The following is a 10,788-nucleotide window of genomic DNA, read 5'->3' on the forward strand; positions in this document are numbered from 1 at the left end:
GCAAGGTGAGAGGAAAAACCGATTAATTTTTGTTTAAAAACGTCCAAAATGTGAATTTGTTTATATAATTTGTTTATAAAATGAACGAATATTTATGGGTGAGTTAAAAATATCATGTCATTGTTTAAAAAATTTTCCCTCGTAAGCCATATATGTTAAATTTAAAGGAAATTTGAAAAAATTAAATGTATAAAAAATGTCATAAAGGTTCTATAGTCCAGTCAACGGGGAACAAATATCACTCAAAAAAAAAAAAAAAAAATTCGTAAAAGTAGCATTTTTTTCACAGATGCGTTGGCAATGGCTTTATAAAGATATTGTAAAAAGTCCCCAAACATACGTGTACAGCAAAGTTCCTAAATTCTGGAAAGTGTTAAACAATAACATGTTTTTTAAAATTACTCGAGAACTGTTGATTTTCGGTCGAATATGGTCATGTAAAAAAATGTTCATAATTTTATAGTGCACAAAAAAGGTTCTATCTATTGTGGACCTATTATCAACGGCTGCGCTGTGAAATTGGATTAGCTGCACAATTCTTTTATTTCTGAACAAATAAAATAAAATCTCAAATATCCTGGAAAAAACGTCGGAAATATATCAAGCGATTTGTACTGGAGCAAATGCAGGTTCCTGTTAACAAAAAAAACGACTAAGTCATTTGCATGACAAACTATCAGTATAAAATGAGCTCAACTTCAGTGTACAATTTGATATGTTTAAGCGGATGCTTTTTAGATGAAACTTCTTGCAAGTGTTCCTCCATTTTCATACAATACATTTTCAATTTTATAGGCCAGAATAATAATATTTAGGGCCTCTTTTGAAGCTTTAAACAAGTAAATTTCAAAATTTAAGCTATGATATCGGAAGCAGCGGTGATTATGAGTCTTAATGACAGTAATGGGAGCGGGGCCCAGAACGGTTATCTCTTTCGATGATATTGAACCCTTCGAAATTTTTTTGCTCACTTTTCCCGACAATAGACTTGGCTTTCGGGTGGCCTTGGCGTCACTGCAATGCAGGTTCTCAATGCAGGAAAATTTCAAAAATAAAAATAAAATTATAGAATAAAGTTAATGCAATGTACATTAAGCCATCTTTTTATTTGATGAAGAATATATTCTGCTTGATAATTTGAATAAGAGTAATTACAAACATATCCTTAAGAACCTATAAAAAAACCATAATTAAAAAAATGAATTTTTTATTTTCAAATGCAGTGAATAAGACAATTAACAATAAATATAACATAAATTTGAAATGTCTATAACTTGGATTAATTTGTCCTTTATTCCCTAAGCATTAGAAAATTGTGATGGAATTTACTTCACACGTAGAGGTTAAAAACTTTTCATTTTTTTACATTCTCATTTCGGGGTTAAATCTACTATGTCAAGATTCTTTTTGGTAATGTTAACAACATTCTATTGAAGTAGACTGGGAAAATATGGCCGCTCGCGCAAAACACGTTTTTTATTATCACGTTTTTCGTTAAAAAATTAACTTCTTAAGTTAATAATGCCATTACATAGTTGAAAGTGAAACTACTTTGTTTAAAATTAATATATTTGGTTGATGACTGATAATTTTAGTTGATAAACATTTTTTTCAACATTTAATTACTTTGTTGGAAATTAAGATTTCTAGTTGACAATTAATTGTTTTGAGTGGAAATTTAAGTCGTAAATATGTGGTTCCGAATTTACCTTCTTAACGTGTTTTGCGGGAGCGGCCATACTTTCCCAGTCTACTTCAATAGAATGTTATTAACATTACCAAAAAGAATCTTGACATAGTAGATTTAACCCCAAAATGAGAATGTAAAAAGATGAAAAGTTTTTAACCTCTACGTGTGAAGTAAATTCCATCACAATTTTCTAGTGCTTAGGAAATAAAGTACAAATTAATCCGAGTTATAGACATTTCAAATTTATGTTACATTTATTGTTAGCAGAATATATACTTCATCAAATAAAAAGATGGCTTAATGTGCATTGCATTAACTTTATTCTATAATTTTATTTTTATTTTTGAAATTTTCCTGCATTGCAGTGACGTCAAGGCCACCCGAAAGCCAAGTCTATTGTCGGGAAAAGTGAGCAAAAAAATTTCGAAGGGTTCAATATCATCGAAAGAGATAACCGTTCTGGGCCCCGCTCCCGTTGCTGCCATTAGGACTCATAATCACCGCTGCTTCCGATATCATAGCTTAAATTTTGAAATTTACTTTTTTAAAGCTTCAAAAGAGGCCCTAAATATTATTATTCTGGCCTATAAAATGGAAAATGTATTGTATGAAAATGGAGGAACACTTGCAAGAAGTTTCATCTAAAAAGCATCCCCTTGAACATATCAAATTGTACACTGAAGTTGAGCTCATTTTATACTGATAGTTTGTCATGCAAATGACTTAGTCGTTTTTTTTTTGTTAACAGGAACCTGCATTTGCTCCAGTACAAATCGCCTGATATATTTCCGACGTTTTTTCCAGGATATTTGAGATTTTATTTTATTTGTTCAGAAATAAAAGAATTGTGCAGCTAATCCAATTTCACAGCGCAGCCGTTGATAATAGGTCCACAATAGATAGAACCTGTTTTGTGCACTATAAAATTATGAACATTTTTTTACATCACCATATTCGACCGAAAATCAACAGTTCTCGAGTAATTTTAAAAAACATGTTATTGTTTAACACTTTCCAGAATTTAGGATCTTTGCTGTACACGTATGTTTGGGGGCTTTTTACAATATCTTTATAAAGCCATTGCCAACGTATCTGTGAAAAAATGCTACTTTTACGAATTTTTTTCTCAAATGCTTCATTGACTGGACTATCTAGCAGAATTTACTACTTCTTAAAATCTTTCAATATCATGTTTAATTCACAAGAAACGATTTTAACAATATTTTTGGGAAAAAAAATTATTTCAACAAATTATGTTTGTTGAAAAAATAATAAAATGCAAATAAAGATTGTTTGAAAAAATACAAATTTTGTTAATCATTACTAGAAATGTAACAAAAGTATGTAATTATTCAACAAGAAGTAGTATAGGATACCAACTTGAAAAAAAAGTGGACATCTCTATCTCAATTTTGAGATATTTTGAAAAGAAAGTTTAAAAAGTTTAAAAAGTCATTGAGGCATTTAAATTGTCCACTAATAATTATTTGTATTAAATAATAGCAGAAATTGCTGAAAATTAACAATAATACGTAAAAATGTAGTTTTTTGGTTTTTTGTTCATATTTGGGGCGCTGTCGGAGAACAAGGGTGGGTTAAAAATGAATGGAATTAGTATGGTTTTATTTCGTAGACACTCCTCTTCAATCGCTAAAAGACGTGGCACTTTACGATCAAACCCTAAAATGAGAGTTCAATTTTTCAAAAATCCAAAATTTTTTGCTGTTAATTAAATGAGATTTTGAAGTGCCCAGTGGCACGTATTAATATTTTGAATTCAGAAAATAAAAAAAAATACGGATTTTGTTTTACCGGAAATGGAATATATAACATAAATTGTACGTTGTTCAGTCGCCATTTGTTCGAAACTAATAATCAGCCGTTATCTAAAAAGCTCTCTTTTCAGAGGGAATCAGATTCATGACATGGTGTTTTTCAATAAATACTCTTTACATTACGACGAATTAAAAAAAGAATATTAAAAAATATATACGAAACCATAAAAAAATTAGGAGAAAAGAGTTGAATTAGGCGCCGGTCGTCTAAAAAATGGGTTCCTAATAGAATCACGAAACATTTTTATTTTATTGGAAAAAAAATTAAAACAACAAATTAAAATTTTTTTTTAATTTCAGAAAAAATTATTTTGTATTTCTTGAAATCATTTTCTCGAAAAAGGGTTCATTATATGTGTGAAACTTTGTACTCCTATACTATACTCTACTCCTATAGCTATATAGTAAATTAAATGTGGCAAATGATTGTGCTCTGATATGAAGTGAAATCAGTTTTTAAGAAATTAAAAAAAGGTAAAGTATCAAGAAGTGCTTAACTTAATAATTTAATTAATTTAAATTAATTAAATTATTTATTTATTCTACAAATAAATACAAATGTTCATCAATTTAACAACAAAATCAAAGGAAAATTAAAAAAAATTAAAAGCAAAATATTAAAAATGTTTTAAGTGAATTCATAGTGTAAAACGACATAGTTTGTCACCACAATCTTATTTGCCACATAATTAATAATTATATTCAACGAATAAAAGATCAATAGGGATAATAAATAATAAATAAATAATGATGTAAATAAAAATTATAGTATAGATAATATAATGAAAGAGAGGATTGTTATTATTCATTATTTTTAAAATATTTATTTTAATAATATAAATATAATGATACTAAATAAATAAGTGATCAACAAATCTAACAAAGGGACACATAAAATACCGGTGTGTATTTATAGGTTATGTGTCAGCTGTGGATAGTTGTCCACCCACGATAATGGACAAAAAATAATACGCATAATTCTATAATCGTTTAATTTTATTATGGGCGCATGTAATTGCATTCCGGAAAAATTCGAGCTTATAAATTGTAAACAAATGTAACGTGTATGCAACCAGTATGTTACTTCCGGTTTTTATTTGCATTTACATTATTTAAAATAATGTAATTTCTTTTACCGAAACTAACAATTATTCTTAGTAAATATTCAAACTCAATTTTTACATAAATTCCAAAAGATATCAATACAATATCAAAATTAACTAACCTTTTTTCTCGAGAACTTCCTCAAAACGGGTTTTTAATTTACAATCTGTCACAACTCAAATAGATTTCTGTATAAACTTGCTTGCAACGTAAAAAGTCGGTAAAAAAGAATTTTCAGTAATTTTACTTGATACTTCAAAACAACCTGCCAAACGAAAAAAATGTATAAGTAACCGGCATAAGGTATAAGCAATGAAATAACAAATTTGTTATATAATTCTTTACTTTTAATAAAAATAGAAGAAAATAGAATCAATTTTAAAATAAAGATGCTTAAATTTGAGTTAAATTTCTATTTCATAATTTTTTTTTTAAGCAGGCTGGTAATAGTTTAAAATTTCTACCTTACCGACATAAGGTATAAGAAACAACATTAAAGATCTTTTTTATTTTTGAAAATTATAGATTAAAAAATAAGAAAAATACTAAAATAGAGTTCGTTCGGAGTGAAAAGTGTTTCAGTTTCTACTTTTATTATAAACAATCTTAAAACAGATATTTATTGAAAATTTCTACCTTATCGACATAAGATATAAGGGAAAATAATAAGTCATTTCTTTCATTTTTCAAAAATTATTGATACAAAAAGAAGAAAATATTATGCATTTTGAGTGAAAACCTGTTTTAGTTTCAACTTAATTAATTTTTTGTAAACCAACTTAAAACAAATGAGGGAAATGTGTTATAGTTTCTACTTCATACATTGTTTCATAAACAATCTGATAATTGTTAAATATTTCTACATTGCCGACATGAGGTATATACAAGGAAACAGGTACTTTTTTAAAAAAAACTTTTTAAGTGAAAATAAAACAAAATATAATTAGCTTTGAATCAAATATTTAGAATTTTTTTCACTCATTTTTAATTATTACCGATAAACTCTTCTTATAGGAGTTTAAAAATAATCATAACAATCCGGTATGGTCTAGTGGCTAGGATATCTGGCTTTCACCCAGAAGGCTCGGGTTCGATTCCCGGTACCGGAATTTTTTTTTGAAAATAGATTTTTTAAACTCAAAATTTTGAGATTAGTTTTAATTAAACTAGCATCATAAATTGCACGTATACTGATTTACAATTTAAGGGCAAGAAAAATTTTTATTAAAAAATACAATTTTTGAACAAATATTTATTAATTGTTGCACGTTTTTGAACATTTAAATTCAAGCTAAAATTAGATTTTGAGATCTGTAAACACAAAAATCGGTAACATGAGTTTGTTTTAAAATTTTCCTAAGATTCTTGAAAAAAAAAGAAAAGGATTTTCGAAGATTTGACAAGATTTAAACAATCTGCTGTCCAACGGAAAAACCTAGTAAGTGACATTTGCCATAGAGACCATATTCCGATACATGCGCTTGAGAAAATAACCTCTATGGCAAAAGTCACTTACTAGGTTAATCTGCTTGGACGGCAGCAATGTTATTTGATGAATTTTTGGAAATATTTGCAAGTTTTAAAACATTTTCAATCATTTGGAATTTTCTAAAATTTCTAAATATCTTTTTAATTTATTCAAATTTTTTCTCAACTTTTTTAAATTCTGCAAAATCGAAGAAATTGCGATAAAATCCTACAGATTCTTTCTTGAATCTTTTCAAAACTTCTTTAAAATATTTTACATTCTTTTTCAAATAAACCTACTTTTCAGAATAAAAAATTGCTTGCAATTTTCTCATGAATCTGTACGACTCTTCTTCAATTATCTTGAAAACTTTTAAAATTTCTAAACCAAAATTTTTCAAATTTTTACATTTTGTTTTAAATTTTGTGATATATTTTTAAGTTTTAAATGATTTAAAACCACTCTACAAATTAATTTTTCTCAATAAAAAGCATTTTAAATCTTCCTAGAAATCTTAAGAAAATATTTTGTCTCGTGTTTTCCTTTAAAAGGATGAGAAAGTATAATATAGTGCAGACTTCTAGAATTTTGTTAGTTTCTGCGTATCTCTGAGCGTTTTTGAAATCTCTCAAAATAAAAAAAACTTCAATTCTACAACATGTTGAACTTAATACTGGGCTATTTTAGTTGTCAGAGAATTCGAGTGTTTTACGATTTTTGAATTTTGAGTCCTTCAATCTGGGCTTGATTCTGTGTCGTACATTTTGAATTTAACATATTAACTTTTACTAAAAAAAAGTCTAGCCTAATTTGTACAAAAAATTAATGATTTAAAGTGCTACTTTAAGATTTAAAATGCTCGGAGGCTTTATTTTTCAAATTTTTTGGGATATACGAAAAATCTATGCTTGATTTTTTATTTTTTGTTAAGATAAAGTAATTGTTAATTTTGTAAACAACTTTGAAAAGCAAATGCATATCTTAGCCATTTTACGGTCTAAACAATTTGCTCCTTCAACAAAAGTGATACCAAAATTCTCCGTAATAAATAATATGCCAAATTTATTAATATTTCATAACCATTGTTAAATGTTTAAATAAATTTAATAAGGATTTAATTTCAAATTACTTGAGAAAATAAAGCCTTAAATAAAATAAAGCTTATGATACTGTCTCATTCATCATAAGTCGTTTATTTAAAAAAGTTTTATAAAGAAATTCAAAGCCCTACCACTTATCAATAAAAGGATATTGTTTTTTTTATAAAATAAAATGCTAAAGACTCGAAAAGGACCTTTTTATTAGACATTTTCAGTTTGAAGTATTTATTCTTTATTTGAATAAATTTTAAAAACAAATACAGATTATCTTATAGTTTCAACTAGCAGATTTTGATTTTTCAATTGAATAATTTCTACAATAAATTAATTTAAAAATGCTTTGCTCATGAAAGAAAGTCACAACTTGATTACCAATAACTTATATGAGTAAAATTGTTGATGAAAAAATCAATTGTAGCTCAATGATAAAAGAACATGAGAAAGGAATTTGGGAAAGATATTTACGGTTAAATTCATCGGATAAAACAAATCTGCCGGTTGTAAATAGACAAAAATCTGTATTTGTTTATAAAATTTATTTAATTAAATAAGAAATGATGTGGCTTGTTAAAGTCTTCTGATGAATATGGTCCTTTTAGAGTTATTGGCAGTAGATTTCATAGAAAAACTAAGTCTATTTGTTATAAAGTAGCCAAGTTGTGAGTCTGTTTCATGAAATTGTTTATAAAATGAAGAATTTTTTTCTTCGATAAACTATCAGAAGAAAAGGATTTTCCTAAGATATAAAACGTGAACTTCGTAACTAAAAACAGCTTACTTTTGTCGAAAAATTGTCAGGTTGGAAATTTTTTAATAGCAATTTTGATAACGTAAAAATTTATTGTTGCATGGTAAAGTATCAGAAGCGAAGGATTTCCCTAAAAGTTATTTAAAATTAATTTCGTTGAAAAAACCAAATCTACCAGTTAAAAATTGACGAAAATTTATGCTTTCTTGCCAAATTTATTTTAAAAATTATATATTGTTTACAAATATTAACAAATCAGACATATTTTTTTTTACCAATTTTTGATAAATTCTGTTAAAGGAACGAAGACCTTAGAGCGCGAAATGGCTATAAGATATGAATTTGTTTAAAACATTTTTAATTCCTATGGACTTGAAAGGAAAATAAACAAGCATTGCTTTTATATAAATATAGAACAAAAAATAGGAAAGGAAGGTGTCAAAGTATTTTAAATCTTGAAGTAGTACTTTCACTCTTCAATTTGTGAATATAAAAATTGATTATTTTTTCCCAGCTGCAAATGCTGGTACGAGAATTCGGGCATATCGCCGGGAAGTATGTTCGAATCCATAAAAAAATAAATCCACCTTTTTGTCATAAAAAAAACTGACATTTAGAGGTCGCTCAAGACTCATGAAGCTTAACACGTATTTTTCATAAATTTCTCCATGAATACTTCTCTTCACAATTAGTTCTAGAATACGGATAAAACGTCATTTTAAAGTGTCAGCCTCGTAAGTCTGTTTTATAGAGTCCAAAAAACCCTATAAGTGAAAAATGGGTTTTGTGAGTGTTTGCCACTAATGATGATTTTTTTGCATTTTTTAAATACTAATTTTTTAAGATGCATAATATACTACTTTGTATCCATAATTACAGTAAGGTAATTGTTAACTAATGTCAGCAAAACCTAATTGTATAAGCAATTCATTATTTTTGTTAACAATATTCTATTAGAATAATGCTAGAAATTGCAGTTTTTAAAAGAATGTTCCACTTTTTTCGAATTTTCAAATAAAGTGGAAAAAATAATTAATTTAAATGAAAAAATTAATTGTTCAAACAATTTATTAATATTTTTAATATTATTCAATTTGAATAGTGATAAAAAGTTGCAATTTTTTCAAAGCTGTTCTATTTTTTGCCCAATTTACAATTAGAGTGATATAAATAATTAATTTCAATTTAAAAAATTAATGTTTAAACAATTAATTAAAATTAACAAAATTATTTTTTTAAACACTTTATTAATAATAGACTAATTTATTCAGATAAATACATTATTGCTTATAACTATTTTCTTCTTTATCAATGCTAGATAGTTGCGGATTCTTCTAAAATTTTTAACTTTTTACTAACATTTTACTTTGTAAAGTAATAAACAATCCAAGTTGAGAAACGTAGTTATTTAAATAATTTATTAATGTTATTTATTATTATTTGTTAATGTATTAATTAATTATCTCTCCAAGAATAAAGTGGACCAAAAGTTGACAATTTAAGAAAGAAACTGCAATTTCTAACATAGTTCAAAGAAAGTATTGATAACAATAATGATAAACTGTTTAATTAATTGCCGAAACAATCACAATTAGCGCCAAAAACTCGCAAATCCCATTTTATCGTATTTTATGGCTAATTATGAAGAGAAATGTTGAGTTTTAATCCGATTCAGATAATATTGACAATTCTAAATAAAGTTTACAAAAAAGTCTTTTTCTTAAAACATCTGTCAAAGGTAACTTCAATTTTTCTATTCAGACTATTGATGATAGTGTTGACAGTCACTGATAAACAAATTTAGAATCGATATTTTAAATATGTTTGTGGCTTCATAAAATCTGTCAATATTTTTGATAATTGTGAATTTGAAATCTAATCAGTTTTGTAAATCAACGTTTTTGTTCGGGAAAAACCCCATGAATTTGACATTTTGTCATGATAAAAAATCTGCTCAGTGCTGTATTATCACAAAAAACTAAATTAATATTTTATTTGTTACTATTCCTGTAGAAAATAATTTGTTTAAAATATTTAATGTGAATAATATTGTACGCTATTTAAATTTTTTAACCATAATTTTGTTAATTTGAAGCCATTGTATAATCAAACCGCACTGAGTATGTAACATTTTTTAAATTGCAATTTACTTTTTAAACTTTTATACAGAACCAACGTTATTTTTTTTTATTTTAAACGCACTGGAAATATTATTATTTAGGATTTCAATATACTTGTCACGCGTAACTGAGAAAAATGTAATAGTTCATATTTCACGACGTTGAAGTTTGCCACAGATATGGATGGATTTCAAAGTTGTGTAATTAATATAAAAAAAACTAAGAGTAACATCGAAAAAGTAAAAACACCCATGGATTCGTCTTGGAAATATCTCGATGTGCATTTTTTGTCTTTTTGTTTACACAACTTTTTAAACAATTACGCTATTTGTTATCTTTCTGCAATTCCTATAAACAAAGTATGCATCAGATCGAAAAACCAAGTGCACCAATGCATTCCTCTCGAAAAAATCTAGAAGTGCATTTTTTTGTTTTTCGTAAACACATTTTTTAAACAGTTAGAGCATTTGTTGTTCAGCGCTGTGTTGCTCCGTGCCCGTCGATATGGATTTCAAAGTTGTGTAATTAATATAAAAAAGATCAAGAGACGAATCGAGAGGTGTTTCTACTTTTTCGATGTGACTCTTAGTTTTTTTTATATTATTTACACAACTTTGTAACCCATATCTGCGGGCACGGAGCAACACAGCGCTGAACAACAAATGCTCTAATTGTTTAAAAAATGGGTTTAAGAAAAAACAAAAAGATGCACATCTAGATTTT

The 10,788-nt window shown here is 26.8% G+C and overlaps 1 protein-coding gene and 1 non-coding gene across 2 annotated transcripts in view; both read left to right on the forward strand.

Moving 5' to 3' along the window:
• LOC117178554 (putative ankyrin repeat protein RF_0381) overlaps window positions 1-10,788 on the forward strand; it is a 22,934-nt gene that overhangs the window by 5,581 nt on the left and 6,565 nt on the right. The window lies entirely within an intron of this gene.
• Trnae-uuc lies at window positions 5,667-5,738 on the forward strand. The gene has a single exon. It is a non-coding gene; the product is annotated as a tRNA-Glu (tRNA).

The sequence above is a fragment of the Belonocnema kinseyi genome, chromosome 1, assembly GCF_010883055.1.
Source record: "Belonocnema kinseyi isolate 2016_QV_RU_SX_M_011 chromosome 1, B_treatae_v1, whole genome shotgun sequence".
In the NCBI taxonomy this organism is placed as follows: domain Eukaryota; kingdom Metazoa; phylum Arthropoda; class Insecta; order Hymenoptera; family Cynipidae; genus Belonocnema; species Belonocnema kinseyi.